Genomic DNA, 16613 nt, shown 5'->3' with positions numbered 1-16613 from the left:
CTTGTTTGAGATAGAGCACTTTTTAGGTCCCTGTATGATTTATCAATGAAAAATTATCCTATTCACAATCTCCACAAGATACCACTTCAAGAGAAATCTTTAAAAAGCCTACTTGTAATAAAAAAAAAAAGCATACCTCCAGGAATAATTACCAAATCTGTATTAAAGATCCACCTCCCCCACACATACTTTTTTTTAAACCAGTTTGGTTGGGTGACCTGCACAAGCTTCCAGAACTAGCATTGACTAAAGGCTGTTCCAGGCTAATGTGTTGTTCCCAAACAAAACTTCATCAAAATAGAATAATTAAGAGAGGGCTCCACTACTCTGTGAGTGCTCTGATAGAAGTTGACTCTCTTTTTCCAATGAGTAAAAGTTTGGACAAAACCTGTTCTTCAACTTGGGCCAAAATTTGAGTCCCCACTCGCCACCTCCCAGCTGGATAACCTCAGCCACATTACTTAACCCGTCTGACATGCTTTACCTATAATAGCTACTATAATAGCTACTTAACCTCTCTAAGCTTTACCTAAATTAGCTTCCTTGCTGGATAGCTGGGAAAGTCAAGTGAAACATCTCGAATAAAATGGACGGAGTGAAGTCTGTCCTAATGTGTGTTTAATTATCCAGACTTTGGCTGTTTATCTCCGTTTTCTGTAGGGGAGAAAAACAGGACAATGAAATTGTCTTGATGATTTCATGCTCCTCTAGTCAGTCAAATCCTTGATCACAAATCAGAAATATTGCTGGGGAATGGGGAACTGAAAAAAAATTCAGTTCTGTGGCCAAACAACAATTAAAATGAAAACTCTTGCAACACAGATTTTCCACGCTGACCCTGACTTGGCCAGGGAGAAAACTCTCCATGTTGTCAAGATGTCAGGGGTCCCACTTCTTGCATGGCTTAAAACAACCAACAGAGGGCGGCAGTTCTGCGGTACACAAAGGGGGAACCGGGATGGGGGTGAGGGGGCAGGGAAATGAGAGAAGGGGAAGAGCAGCAGATTGTAGCTTTACTAGTTGGCTTCTATTTGTGATCCGGCTGGATCTGCCAGGCTGATTCATCCTTGCAGCAGGTGGTTGTACTCTATCCTGCCCTGAAATGCATTTCTTGCCTTTACACGTGGACATGGGGTGTGTCGGATATTGGGAATTTATACACTAAATTGTTTTATTTATTTTATACACTTGTTTTATTGGTTCTAGATTGTTTTCCTTTGCACTCCCCTCAGTATGTGTGGCCTTGGATAGAAAAAGGGGGACCTGGAAACAGCATAGTATGATAAGAGAGCCAAGACTTTTCTTAAGATCTGTGGGTCCCAGAGCAAGAGTAGAAAAGGAGGTCCATGTGATGAATCTCTAAAATGGTTAAAAGTTACAGATCAAGCTGTTACACAGAATACATTCTATCCTCCTACTACTCTGACAAGTATATGGCTGAGAAGGCCAGGCCTGAATTTAGAACTCTTGGGAGTCCTTGTAGCTCTGAGCTACATTGCAGGGGATGTTGGCCTTCAGCCTTTGCACCTGCCCCCAGCTCACACCCCTGACCCTGGGGTTCATCCTGCAGCCTGCGGGTCTAAGATCTGCTCACTCCCTGCAAAATGCTGCCCTTGGACCCAGGCGTGCACACACTGGTAGTCTGGCCCCCAAGAGGACGGATTCAAGCTTGCATAGGTCCTGGAAGTGCTCAGGACCGTTCGTTAGGGAATTCCAGGGATCCTGAGTCTAGAAGAGGACAATGGGCTCTGGGCAGACATGGCCCCTCTTGCCTGAGTCTAAGGACAGTAACTGAAGAGTTCTGGTAGGTGTCCCAGGACGGTGGTGCTGACTTTCCCACTTACTGGCTGAAATCCCACTTACTGTGTGCCCGCTCTGCACCTCACCTCCTGGGGGCCCAGAGATGATCTAGTGGCAATGGATGTGAGAGCACCTGCAAGCTGGGAAGGGGCACATAAATATCTGGAATAATTATTTCTGCTATAACCTCCGGCCTCAAAACAAGAGTTTAACAGGATCAGCAAATACTCCCCCAGCTGCAGGCTCAGGAATCCAGACCAGATGCTGGATGTACAAGGATGTTCGAGCACTTGTTTCCTGTCAGGCAAGATATACAGAGCTGGCTTTGAAAATATGTACAGTTCCAACCCACGGGACGAATGCCGACAAGCTCTGTCTTCCTGGGAGTGTGATATCACAGATGTGACAGACCTTTTTACTGTCATCCCACACAAAACAGCCTTTAGAAATCAACAGAGAGCACGACCCAATCCTGTTCCTGAGGCTTTCAAAGGGATTATGTTTACGAACACGGGGCTGTGTGACTGCTGAACGTTCCTGGTTTTATGCAAAAATGGTGTTGGTTGAGCAAGCTGTGGACGATGTTTAATGGAAGTCAACAGAAATGATGTTCATGGAGTCTAAGTCATAACATGGAAAAAGGGTGATACTATAATGAGCGAAAAAGGCAGAATTCAATATGTGTACCCAAGATGCTGAGAAGTATGTTTAAACACACAGGCACCCACACAAGGAAAAACATAGGAGGAAATAGACCAAAACATTAACAAGGACTGTTTTGAGTGATGAGAGTCTGAGTTATTTATTTTTTTCTAGTTTTCTGAAATCTATTTAATAGACTACATTACTTTATTTATAATATCCTTTTTAAACATAAATTTAGAGGAGGCTAAATATTTAACATTTAGTGAACCATGTGAGGCGCCTGGGTGGCTCAGTCGGTTAGGCGTCTGACTCTTGGTTTCAGCTCAGGTCATGATCTCAGGGTCCTGGGATCAAGCCCCATGGGGCTTCCCGCTCAGCAGGGAGTCTGCTTCAGATTCTCTCTCTTCTTCTCCCGCTGCCCCTCCCCGCTCCCCCCATCCCACGTACTTGCACTCTCTCTCTCAAATAAATAAATCCTTAAAAAAATTTAGTTAACCATGCTTATGTGTTCAAAATACTTTCTTTTAAAGTTATGAAACAATTCAAACATACAGTAAAAGTATAGAAAATAGGGGTGCCTGGGTGGCTCAGTCGTTAAGCGTCTGCCTTCGGCTCAGGTCATGATCCTGGGGTCCTGGGATCGAGCCCCGCATCGGGCTCCCTGCTCAGCGGGGAGCCTGCTTCTCCTTCTCCCACTCCCCCTGCTTGTGTTCCTGCTGTCGCTGTGTCTCTCTCTGTCAAATAAAGTCTTTAAAAAAAAAAAGTATAGAAAATAATACAACACATAGGCATGAGCCCACCACTAGTCAAACATAACAGATTTAATACTTTCTGCTGTTTTTTTAAAAAACATTAAAGAAAATGGAATACAAGCAATCCAAACAAAGCCCTCCATCCTGTTCTCCATCCCTCTCCCCTGAGGTTGATATAAATTGCTCCCATCTATGTTCTTATGCTTTGACTATGTTTGTTTTGTGAATTTAAAAAATTTACACAAATGGTATTGGATTGTCCATACCTTTTTGCAACTTGCTTTTTAAAAAAACTCAACATCTTTTTTTTTTTTTTTTAAGATTTTATTTATTTATTTGACAGACAGGGAGAGAGGGAACACAAGCAGGGGGAGTGGGAGAGGGAGAAGCAGGCTTCCCGCTGAGCAGAGAGCCCCCCGTGGGGCTCGACCCCAGGACCCTGAGATCATGACCTGTGCCGAAGGCAGACGCCTAACGACTGAGCCAGCCAGGCGCCCCAAAACTCAACATCTTTAAGATCTATTTCATTCACTTTAATTAACTGTATGAATACTCCTCCACGTAGATACTCAATTCCGAGTTCATGGACGTTTACCACCACACATGGTGCGTGAGTATTCCCGCTCACACACGAACAGTCCCCCACGTTCAGGGTATAGGGTAACCAGGAGGCGGCTGTGTAGCTTCGCGGCGCATGCGCACTTCCAATTTTACCGGCCTGGCCCAGGGAACAGCCGATTTACCGGGTTCTCCCGGAGCCTCGTGGCTGACCACAGCTGCCCATTTACCAACACAGGTCCTTAAGTTTTTACCTAAACTGCTGTCCAGCCAAGCACCCCCCACTGAGTATGTGGCATTTGTTTTTATTGTGAATGTGGGACTTCACATCTCTCACTATTAAGTTAATATGGATATTGGGACCATTTGTTTAACCAACAGACTCAGCATCGTGATACACATTTGGCAGGAGATGAAACATAACTTGAGTATTTCAAAGGGTTACTGTTATTTGTTTTTGACATTTGTGATATTCTGCTGGGTAAATCTGGAATTACTTGACGTTCAGTAATGCTCACCTCCATTTGTTTCCTAATAAAACCCAATATACTTAATGGTAATCCATTTTATGACCCACTTTCCAGGCACACACTTGGCCAGAACTTGTACTGAAACTCAACTTAAACCTGATAGAAAGCTCGCCTTTATGCTTCAGAAGTTCATCAGATTTTTATCTTCCAATTCCACACCACTTCCTGCCCCGCAACCCTTCTCCCAAAGAAGAAGCTTGTTCCAAGGCTGAACCAATAGGTCAAGGCACAAACTTTGTGCTCTGCTGTTGAGAAGGCAGTTGGGCCAGAGCTAATCCGAGGGGTTTTTCACTGGGGAAGGGGGAGGGGCTTCCTGGAGTGTATAGAACGCTCTATACTTCGCATAGAAAAGGGGATTTGTTTTCGGGGAGGTGACTGGAATCAGAAAAGCAGGATCTGCTTTTGCCTAGACCTATAGATCAAGGGCAACTCAGTCTTTAAAGAGGGACTGCTCCAGCATGGAGAGTCAAATAAGTATTTGGATGTGTTTTGTTGACTAGTGAACACGATGCAAACATTTCTACATTGACTGAAGCAGCTGAAAAAGGCAGCACTGGTTCAGCTAGATCTGTCTCTCATGGAAGTGCTGAACCAGTTCTTTTTCTTTGCACATTAAAATGATCTTCTATCTTTTATTCACAATCTCCCAAAGTACAAGAGAAAAAAAATCACTAGCTCGGTGGTTTCTCTCTTGCTCTGAGTAACTTCCTTCACCATCAGGGATCTGTCAGCTGCTTATGGGCCCTCTGGAAAGCCAGCACTTAAGCACCACCATGTCTTCGGACTTGAGAAGCTCTCCAAAAGAAGGACCTGAGCATTTCATCAAGTGAGATGACACATGCATGGTGCTTAGAACCATGCCTGGCACTCAGTCCGTATCTTTCGTGGCCTGAGGGGTCCCACTGTGCCTTGCATGTAGAGAGGCTCTCTGCTTGGTATTTAATGTTTTGCTGTCATCATCTTAAAATTCTTCATAATTTTTGAACAAGGAGTACCACATTTGTATTAGCTACACTTGCCTGATCGAGGGTGATCCGGCTCTTACAGGTTTACACTGAGCTTCACCAACTCAGCCAGCTCACATTGGGGGACTCGGGACACCGACTCTTTCTCTGACAATTCCCTTCCAGGCCTCTAGAGTACTGACCACTGCTCCAGTCTCTTTTGCAGTTGCCCCCACCCCTTTCTATCAAATGCCTCTTTTCTCTGAAAAAACAAAACCAAAACCAAAAAACCCCCTAGCTTTTCTGCAGGGCATCCGATTGATGTGTGATCAGTTCCCTGGGGCTACCCTTTCTGTCCCTGTGGCTGCAGACAGCTCTCAAGCCTTCTCTTGACCTGTAATTTACAGCCTGCGGAGCTCATCCTGCAGCTGACTGGTTTTCTCTAAATTGTACATTTGCAATTAATTGCACTCCCAAAGTTCCTTTCACTTTCCACTCCCGCCTTCTGTGTCCACAGCCTCTCCCACACCATCTGGGGGGGCCTGGTCCCACGTCTGACCTTGCAATGCTCTTACTCTAAGCATTACCCTATCTAAAACTCACATTTCATTCTTTGAATTTTCTGCAGAGGAAACAGGCAACCTTCAATCCACAATATATTTTGGGAAAAGGACATTTTCCCCACACTTACCCTGGCTGCCATGTACAGGCATATTAAGAGGCAAAACAGGGGCACCTGGGTGGCTCAGTCATTAAGCGTCTGCCTTCGGCTCAGGTCATGATCCCCGGGTCCTGGGATCGAGCCCCGCATCGGGCTCCCTGCTCGGCAGGAAGCCTGCTTCTCCCTCTCCCACTCCCCCTGTTTGTGTTCCTTCTCTCGCTATCTCTGTCAAATAAATAAATAAATAAAATCTTTAAAAAAAAAAAAAGGCAAAATAGTATAAGGACAAGAATTGGACTTTAAGGCAGGCAGATCCAGGTTTAAATCCTAGTCCCATCACTTACTTGTAAGAACTTGGGCAAGTTGTTTATCTCTGAGCTCCATTTCCTCATTTGTAAAATGAAGATAATATATATCCATGGGGTTACTCTAATTAGATGAGAAAATGTATGTAAAACACTTAGCACAGTGCCTGCACATAGTAGGAGCCTAATAAATAGTGTTTATGGCCAGTAAGTATATAATTTGTAGGTAGCATTAATACATACACTACGTGCCCTCTTGGACACGTATCAGATGCTCCAGAAGAAGCAAGAAATGTGGTTGGCAAACAGGACAAGAAAAAAGTTCATTTGTAATAGAGATGATTTCGAAGTACAGTGAGAGTACAAGGCATCAAAAGTAACATTCCTCTTGGGGTGCCTGGGTGGCTCAGTCAGTCTGTCTTCGGCTCAGGTCATGATCCTGGGGTCCTGGTCGTGATCCTGGGGTCCTGGGCGGGCTTCCTGCTCAGCGGGGAGTCTGCTTTTCCCTCTCCCTCCTTTTGCCCCTCCCGCTGCTCATGCTCTCTCTCAAATAAATAAATAAAATCTTAAAAAAAAAAAAAAAAGTAGTATTTTTTTTGGTGGCAGCATCAAGTGCAAAAGGCCAAAGGAAGGGAAGGCTATACTGGGTAGGCAGGCTAAGAGCTGGAAGGTGGGCATGATAGTGTGGGCAAAGTCGGGGGCACAGCCGGAGGACAGACAGTAGACCTGTTTGGTTTGGGCCGAGGCAGGTCTAGTTAGGACCAGACTGTGAGGACCCTGCTGAACCTGGATTCCATCGGGTCAGCAAAGTTTAGCAACTTGTGTCCTGAGGAGGCGGTGGTCCTGAGGGCGCTGAGGGAGTGCGGGGTTTATAGGAGGATGCTGCCACACCCCCAGCCCTGGACAGGTCTGTAGTCACGGCAGGCTGCGGGGCAGAGGAAGAAGATGAAGTCTGACTGCCGATACTCTGACCATGGAGTGCCCGCTGCAGTGTCATGGCCCTGAATTTGGGGACGGGAATGGAAGGGACAAACGTGAAAGCTGTTTTCCGGAAGAAGCGGTAACAGCCAGGTTTGATGCTAGAAGGGGAGGTGATGTAAATGATGAGGGAGGTTTCATGCTTGTGTGGCTGAAAAAACAGTATGAGGAGAGGGAAGGGAGTTTTTGTTCGTCTTAAGACAGAGCCCACTGAGGGACATCCAAGTGGAGATGAACATCACTAATGATAACCAACACCCCCTGAGCACGTGCTCTGTGCCCCTTTAACTCTAACAATGACCCTGTGAAAGAGGTACATTACTGTCCCCATTGCTCCGATGAGGAAACTGAGGGTTGATCCTCGTATCTATTAGGCTGGGAGGGACCCCTCTTCCCATCCACTCAAGAGCGGTAGGGAATCGAGAAAGGAGGAGATGATCAGAGGGTGCCCGGACCCTTGGTCCCAGACCTCTTAGCAAAACAGGAAATGGAGTCAAATTCCCAGGGGCAAGGTTTGGAAAAACTAGAGGAGTGTGGCGCTGAGCCAACACTCCTGCGGGAGTTGCATGCAGAATCAACTAGAGAGGGCTGGAATCAACATGCCATCATGAGGGGCCAGGGAAGCCGGCAGCAGGGGCAGAGGAAGCAGCCCGGGAGAGCTGAGGGAGTGGGGAGCCCGGGGGGGTGGGGCAGGGCTGGCCCACAAAAGGGTCCGGGCAGAGATCCAGCACAGCAATAAAGGGGGAGGCATCTCAGGGCTGGCCCAGGGTTTGGTTGGGGCTTAGGGTGACATTTGCATTTTTATGCTTGTTAGCAGTGTGTGGAGGCGGGCTCTCCGGTGAGAGAAGCCCGAACTCTGGAGCCTGGCAGACCTGGATCCGACTTCTGGCTGTATCGCTGAGTCCTGTGGTCTTGGGCGAGCGAGCTCCAGCTTGAGAGGATGGGGGTGCCATTCCTGGAAGGTGGGATCCCTGGGAGGGGAGCAGGGTTGTGGTGGACGGCTGCATCTGGGGGAGGCACACAGGGGTGCCCAGGCTGTAGCTATGACCGTGGGAGTCATCGCTAACAGGTCACCCAGGGGGACAAGGTGAGTCGGAGGAGGTGATGTGGGATAGGGCTCTGAGAGGCAGCACGTGGGACAGGATTAAGATGGAGATAAGACCAGGAAGAACACTGGGAAGAAGAGCCAAGAAGAGCCAAGGTCTAGGAGTTAGACCAGTCTGGCACGGCGTTATGGAAGCCGAGCAAACCCTCCTACCGAGGCACGAAACTCCCTGGCTCAACGGCTTCAAGAGGAGGGGAACTACCCTAGAGGTTAAGTTGCCTCCCCCCGGAGGCCTAAGCGCCCCCTCCCCAGGAGTGAACAAACCAGGGCAGTTTTGGGGTCTCAGGGACAGTGAACAAACGCATCTGCTCCTGAAGCCCTGACATCAGCTCAACAGGTAGACTCCGGGCACACACACCGCCCCCAGCAGCAGCACTGCAGACAAGGCAGAGAAAGGTCTGAGACTCCGTGCCAAATCGTCACCTCCCCTCCTCCCGTCAGCCCAACGGCCCTGGGCCCTGCTGCTCTGCTGCTCGGAGCAGCTGGGTCACGCCCAGGTCAGGAGGCTGGCAAGAGCTCTCCTCCTCCTTCCCTTCTGTCTCAAATTCCTAAGTACAAAGGGGTGCTAGCCGACTCTCTGGGGGGCTGCTCACTCGGCGGTGCTGGCGGCTGAACCTCTCATTTCAGAGGACCCCGCAGGGAAGGATGATGGTTCCTGAGCTCTGGGGTTCTCATCCCTGGAGGCGCCCAAGGCTGCAGAGAGTCACCCCTACTCCAGGGGCTTTGGATGAAACTACACCCAGAGAGAATCTCCTGGAGGGCTGCGCCCCAGCCCAAGGACCTGGTCCCTCTCTCCCTCGATGCACGGAGTGCTCCAGGAGTGGGTCAGCTGCACAGCAGAGTCCTCCCCTCATCAACCACGACCACCACGTGGGACAGCGGTTTGCCTACCTCGGTGTCTTAGAGCTGGGCCAAGACTGGGGGCTAGATATTTTTACTCCAAATCCCATTCTCTTCTGTAATGCTACGAACACATCTGATACCTATGAAATAGTAACTAAGCCCAGAACCTCAGAGCCTGGGGTGATCTCGCCCCGCTTCAGGGCTCCTAGAGGGAATACTTAAAATAGTCAACTGATAAGGAAGTATATACATCAGCCCTAACATTCTCTTGCTTCTGGAACGAGGAATACATGAATACCAACTGGAGAGGGAATGTTAAAGCATGCGTGAGACGATGCACATTTTCACGGTTAAGACATTTCCTTTAAACCCTGGAATGAATTGTGTTAATTCCCAGGCATGGCAGATGGGCGCGTTGCAGGGACTGAGAAGCAGCTTGCTCCGGAGCAAGTGACATCACTGACACTGAAAACAGCAGGTCGCTGTGGCAGTTAACCCCCGGGGCTGCACGCACTTTCAGGAGAGGGGTTCACACTGACGGATGGCCTACTACGTGCAGTGTTCTTTTTTTTTTAAAGATTTTATTTATTTTTATTTGACAGAGAGAGACACAGCGAGAGAGGGAACACAAGCAGGGACAGTGGGAGAGGGAGAAGCAGGCTTCCCGCCGAGCAGGGAGCCCGATGCGGGGCTCGATCCCAGGACCCTGGGATCATGACCTGAGCCGAAGGCAGACGCTTAACAACTGAGCCGCCCAGGCATCCCTACGTGCAGTGTTCTTAACATTTCTTATCCTGTGTGATCCTCAAAATGAGTCTGTCTGTGATTGAGAGCAAGGATTCAAACAGATATATGTGTCCATAGCAGCATTATTCCTAACAGCCAAAAGGTGGAAGCAACCCAAGGGTCCGGTGATGCACAGATAGATAAACACATTGTGGTATATATGAATGTTATCCAGCCTTAAAAATGAAGGAAATTCTGAGCCATGTTATAATGTAGTTGAAACTTGAGAACATTATGCTCAATGAAATAAGCCAGTCACAAATGAACCAAATACTGTAAGAATCCACATAGATGAGGTACCTAGGGTAGTCAAGTTCACAGTGACAAAAAGTGGAATGGTGGCTGCCTGGGGCTGGGGGCGGGAATGGGGAAGTCATATTTAATGGGTACTGAGTTTCAGCTAGTTAAGATAAAAAAATTCTGGAGATGGGGCGCCTGGGTGGCTCAGTCGTTAAGCATCTGCCTTCGGCTCAGGTCATGGTCCCAGGGTCCTGGGATCAAGTCCCGCATCCGGCTCCCTGCTCAGCGGGAAGCCTGCTTCTCCCTCTCCCACTCCCCCTGCTTGTGTTCCCTCTCTCACTGTGTCTCTCTCTGTCAAATAAATAAACAAAATCTTTAAAAAAAAAAATTCTGGAGATGGATTTTTTTTAAAGATTTTATTTGAGACAGAGAGAGAGAGAATGAGCAGGGGGAAGGGCAGAGGGAGAGGGAGAAGTACACTTCTGGCTGAGTACAGAGCCTGACGCAGGACTCAATCCTAGGACCCCAGGATCATGACCTGAGCTGAAGGCAGACGCTTAACCGACTGAGTCACCCAGGCGCCCGCCCCTGGAGATGGACTACTGCAGCGACATTGTGTATGTACTTAATGTCACTGACCTGTACACTTAAAAATGGCTAAAATGGTAAATGTTATGTTCTATTTTAGCACATTAAATTTTTAAAAAAATGATTCTATAGGGTAGACGTTACTCTTCTCCTTTGATAGATAAGAAAATGGACTCAGATGAAATCACACAGCCAGACTGAATGAGGGTCCATCTGCTTCTAGAGCCCCCACGTTTCCTTTATAGTATATGCTGCCCCTTCTAGAGCTCAGGATAGTCCTGGCCTGACTGAGGGGCTCCGTGTTTCCAAGATTCCTCTGTGACACGACAGAGAAAAGCCCAAGTGAAATTGGACCTAACTGCAGTTTAGAAACAGAGGGGTAGGTGTGGCTAGAGCTTGAATTACAGGGCTAAATCTGAGAATTGTGCCAACATCCAAAATTGTGAAATGAGGAGCTCCGGGCTCCTCTCTAACCCAGAATGATTATCTTCACTGCCGAGCATCCAATTTAAATTCATTGTGTTTAATACAAAGCCACAGCACAGAGCAGGCTATCTCCCGACATGCAGTTGCCATGGAGACTGGAGATGATCCTCAAAGGGAGTTATGTGGCGGAGAGAAAGTGGCTGCCAGCTTCTAAGAAGCCAAGGGGCCTGGGGAAACCATTCTAAAATAGAGCCGCACAGAGGGGCCCTTTGTCATCCTCCTCCTTAGCAAAGCCCCTTCTAATCCCCAAGTGGGAAAGTTAACAGGCAAGCAGGGCACGACTGTCTTTATTAAAAGCCCAGGCTGCCCACGGATGCCAGAGAAGAGGGATTTATCAACCATCCAGAAATACACCACATGTAACCCAACTTGCTCTCCTGCCCCGGTCTACCCTGACGTCGGCGAGTCCGCGTGTTTGTCCCAAAGCTAAGTGATAACAATATCATCAACAAAACTGCCGAGGGAGGTGGCCCTGGGGCCTCCCTGGATACAAGGCGCCCAGGAATGGGGCTGGAGTCAAGGCTGGGAGGCAGGCAGACCTGTCCCTGCACTGATTAGCATGGCAAGTATTTCGCTTTCTGAGACTCAGTTTCCCCACCTGGAAAAAGAAAAGATAGTAAGATAATAATAAGACCTGTCCAAAGGGGGCTTTAAAGATCAAAATAAGTGAATAATGGATATACAGGTGCTCTGACAAATGGGCCTGGACAGCTCCATACGCCGCTCTCGTAGGAGGCAGGGGACAGAAGCTCATCTGCGGGTCCTGTGCAGAGCCACTGAGCCACCAGGAGCCACCTGGGGGCCGGGGATCCCAGAGCCCATCAGAGGCTCAATATGCTCCATTCTGAACCCTGTATTTTCCACACAGCAGGAAAAATATACTCTTTGATGGGCCACTATGTCTAGGGCGTAGAGATTTTCAGAGCTAGCGTGCTCTCCCAAACATGAGTTCTAGAGTTCTAGAGTATCTTAAGCCTGGCAAGTGACTCAGGGCACTGACCCAGAAGAGAAATCACAGCCACAGCCCAAGCCTGGTGGTAACAAGGGATACCAAAGAGAATGGAAACCTGACAGAGGAACCAGGAGAGGGTGGCAATGGCTCAGTGGTTAGAATTCCAGTCCACAAAACCTTTATCCTCCTCTAGTCCCTCAACACGCCCCAGCCTACCCCTATTCGCCACTGACTAGTCGTAAGGCAGAGAGGGGGCAGGATGGACTCTTCCCCATGATGTCCTCAGTTCACTGTTCAGTAAGATACACGTCACGTGAAGACAGTACGTCCACATCAGTGTGTAGCCCAGCTTCACGGAAGACAACATCCTCGAGGCCCTCCCCTCGACCCCCAACACCCAACAAAGTTTCTTTTAACACATACACACGCACACACACACACACACTCATATCTCCCCCCCCCCGCTCCAAATAATTTGAGAAAATTTTAAAGAAAAGTCTTAACTTTTAGCTAGCAGAAAGGGACCATGCTAAGGGCAGAGAATGTTTATCAAGAATTTGGTTAATGCACTCAGTTCTCTTAAGTTTTCAGCTCATAGCCTGTACTGAAAAAAGTTTGCTCCCAAAGACAAAATAGCCAAAACAAATTTGAAAAACAACAGGGGGACCTGGGTGGCTCATTTGGTTGAATGTCCGACTCTTGATTTCGGCTCAGGTCCTGATCTCAGGGTTGTGAGTCGGCTTGAGATGTTCTCTCTCCTCTCCCTTTGCCCCTCCCCACTGCTTGCCCCCCGGCCCCGGCCAAATAAATAAATAAAATCTTTTAAAAAAAAGATTAACAAAGCTGGAGGACTTACACTACCTGCTTTCAAGTCTTACTGTAAAGGTATACACCTACAATATGACCTAGACATTCCATTCTTAGGTAATTATGTAAGGGGAATAAGCATACATCTGCACAAATACTTGTACCTAAATGTTCCTAGTAGCTTTATTTACAATAACCAAAACCTTAATAATGCTGAGTGGAAGAAACTGGGCCAAAAAAGGAATACATACTGGATTATTCCATTTATATAAAAATGTTGGAAAATGCAAACTAATCTATCGTACCAGAAAACAGATCAGTGGTTATCAGGGGCAGAGAAGGATGACAAGGGACACAAAAAAACTTTTGGGGGTGATGAATATGTTTATTATATTAATGGTGGTGGCTTCACAGTGTATACATATTTCAAAATGGATCAAACTGCACACTTTAAGATTTTATCTTTTTAAGTAATGTCTACACACAACGTGAGCCTCGAACTCACATCCTTGAGATCAAGAGTCGCATGCTCCACCAACTGAGCCAGCCAGGTGCCCCTCAAAATATATGCTTTAAAAATGCGTGACTTATTGTATGTCAATTATACCTTAATCAATTTGTTGAGAAAAAAAAAATACACGGATTAAAACAAAAAAAAGGTGGTTTCCTAGGTTGCCTAATCATGACCTTCTTCATTCTATTCATACTCCTCCCCAAAATAAAGTTCACCAACATATATTGTTTAATTTTTTAAAAAGATTTTATTTATTTGAGAGAGAGAGAGTCAGAGAGAGAAGGAGCAGGGCGAGGGAGTGGGAGAGGGAGAAGCAGACCCCCCGTTGAGCAGGAGCCGGATGTGGGGCTCGATCCCAGGACCCCAGGATCATGACCTGAACCAAAGGCAGACGCTTAACTGACTGAGCCACCCAGGCGCCCCTAATTTTATTTCTAAATATTAATTGAGAATACTGTGGCGAGTTCAAATCTAAACACGAAAGTTATTTATGGATCGGGGTTGGATTCATTAATCTTTAGTGGTACTTCCAGCTCTAAAATTGTGTGTGTGATCAAGCATGTGCGAGAATGTGAAAGTGTATGAAAGTGTGTGAGTATGAGAGAGAAAAATTGATCAGTGAGAAAGTTCTTATTATAGTTGGCCCATAGTGGTTTTTTTTTTTTAAGATTTTTATTTATTTATTTGACAGAGAGAGAGACAGCGAGAGCAGGAACACAAGCAGGGGGAGCGGGAGAGGGAGAAGCAGGCTTCCTGCCGAGCAGGGAGCCCGATGAGGGACTCAATCCCAGGACCCTGGGATCATGACCTGAGCCAAAGGCAGACGCTTAACGACTGAGCCACCCAGGCGCCCTATAGTTGGCCCATAGTTTTGAATTCGTATAGTCACTAAGGATCATTATAGCTCCTAATTTTTAATTAATAAGAAATAAAAAAGGATCAGAAGGAGAAAAAATGTGCTTGGCTGCACTGATCACTTGAAGGAATCACGAGGCTAAAACCACCAAGGGAAAAGATTCGGCATCTACACACATTCCTACCTGTCGGTCAGGGCATCATTCTAAGACGTGCACCTTACACTCAACATAAGACTATGATAACCTCACATCAGAGGCAACTACAGCAAGGTCTGGGAAAAGAGGTATTTACAATTAAGATTTTTGAGGCTTTCCATAAGGCTATGTTCAAATATTTCTTGAACTATTAAAAAATATGCAGGCTTTAAGAAAAGAAAAAGGAGAAAGAAAAGAAAGAAAAATATATCGTTCATGTACTATATGTATCACTGAAATATACATGCAACACATGTTATTTTTTTTATTTTCTTTTTTTAAACCCCAAAGGATGAGAATATAAAAGCAGAACTTTTTTTTTTTTTTTTTAAAGCAGAACTTCTTGTACGAGATATGAAAGGTTTCCAGTATGTTTGAGATCACAGAAGGGGGCGTTTATTTCTATTCTTGAACCAAAGGTTTTAAGATGCGATAATCTCTATATAGATAAATTCTTTGCAAACACTATTCTAGAAATTGAGGAGCTGCTTGGTCACCATAGGAGATTTTTTTCCAATACTAGATGTAAAGTTTATAAGAAACAATAGATCTCCTCTTACATTTATTCTAAGAAGGGTCAACCTGGCCTACATTTTGCCTGACCAATTAATGCAGGTGCAGAATGAAAGTTGCCAGCAAGGTATTGTTAAGCAAGGTAACTGATTTGAAGCAGGACATCTTTAAATAGCTCCTGATGCCTGCAGAGTTTATGACTGGCTATTTCTGCTTTTAAGAGAAAGAGAGAAGAGAGAAAATTATCTGGAATTCATCACCATTACTATTAGACTCCATTTGAAATCTAAAACACACATAGTCGACCTAACAGTAGGAACAGAATCAAACTTTTTAGTTCCTATTTGATGCCTAACAGTTTAATATGTAGGCTCATGAGGAAACTGTGCAAATGTATTTTCCAGGGGTTGGTAGCACGATCAAGTGATTGACTGATTTAATGGACCCTCATATAGTGCTTGGTAAGCACCAAGTATTATTTTAAGTTCTTTACAGATAGTAACTTGATTAACACACATAAAATACTATTATAATCTCCATTTCCCAGAGAAGAGATTGAGAGACAGAGAGAGATTAATTTGTTCAAATCACACAGTCAATATGGAGCTAAAATTCAGATTCTAATGGTATACTCCAGTCTGTGCTCATCACCACCACACTGTGCTGACATTCATGTGTTTCTTGAACATCTACTCTATGTTTCAAGCTATGTGGGTCTGTGGTGGGTCATGAGTTAAATATAAATTGTGGTCTCTGCCCCACAAATACTCTTCAATTTAGCTGAAAGACAAACTACACAGGAAACAATTTGAAAGCCCCAACAAGACAAATTATTTCAGCTGGGGAGGAGAAAGCGGGATCCTGGATCTGAATTAGCTGGAGGGAGAACATGACGTGGGCTTGGTAGGCCTTGAAGGGTTCCTCGGATGGTGGGAAGGGATAGCAGCGGGGAGCGTGGGACATTCACCGGGAGAGAAAACCCTCTTGCTGATACATGTGCATGTGTTGGGAATGAGGACTGGAGGGAGAGGCAAGGTCAGATGGGGAGCTGCCCAGGGTGAAGATCCAGAAATCCCAACTTGACATCTTAGACAACGGGGAGTCGCGGCAGGTTCTCAAGCAGGAGCACGACACGAGGCGCAGAGAGCTGTGAAGTGAAGGGTGGCCAAGGTGATTTTTAATTTAAAATATGTAAATATGGAGCCTTCAAAAGATTTAAGTAGTTTTTTTTTTTTTTTTTTAAAAGATTTTGTTTATTTATTTGACAGAGAGAGATACACAGCGAGAGAGAGAACACAAGCAGGGGGAGTGGGAGAGGGAGAAGCAGGCTTCCCGCAGAGCAGGGAGCCCGATGCGGGGCTCGATCCCAGGACCCTGGGATCATGACCTGAGCCGAAGGCAGACGCTTAACGACTGAGCCACCCAGGCGCCACCAAAAGATTTAAGTAGTTGAAGCAAAATTGGTGGAGTGGAGATGGACCAGGGCAAAATGTCTATAGGATGGCCATGGTTTTGCTTGGGATCCCCCCAGCCCAATGGTAGGCAGATGACTCC

The 16613-nt window shown here is 46.4% G+C and overlaps 1 protein-coding gene across 3 annotated transcripts in view; it reads right to left on the bottom strand.

Annotated features, from left to right (window-relative positions):
* Positions 1-16613, bottom strand: part of DPYSL5 (dihydropyrimidinase like 5) — a 91822-nt gene that overhangs the window by 27464 nt on the left and 47745 nt on the right. The gene's annotated exons all lie outside the window — the stretch shown is intronic.

The sequence above is a fragment of the Phoca vitulina genome, unplaced genomic scaffold (assembly GCF_004348235.1).
Source record: "Phoca vitulina isolate PV1807 unplaced genomic scaffold, GSC_HSeal_1.0 scaffold63, whole genome shotgun sequence".
Lineage (NCBI taxonomy): Eukaryota > Metazoa > Chordata > Mammalia > Carnivora > Phocidae > Phoca > Phoca vitulina.
The sequence above is the reverse complement of the archived record's forward strand: the minus strand, read 5'-3'. Positions and strand labels throughout refer to the sequence as shown.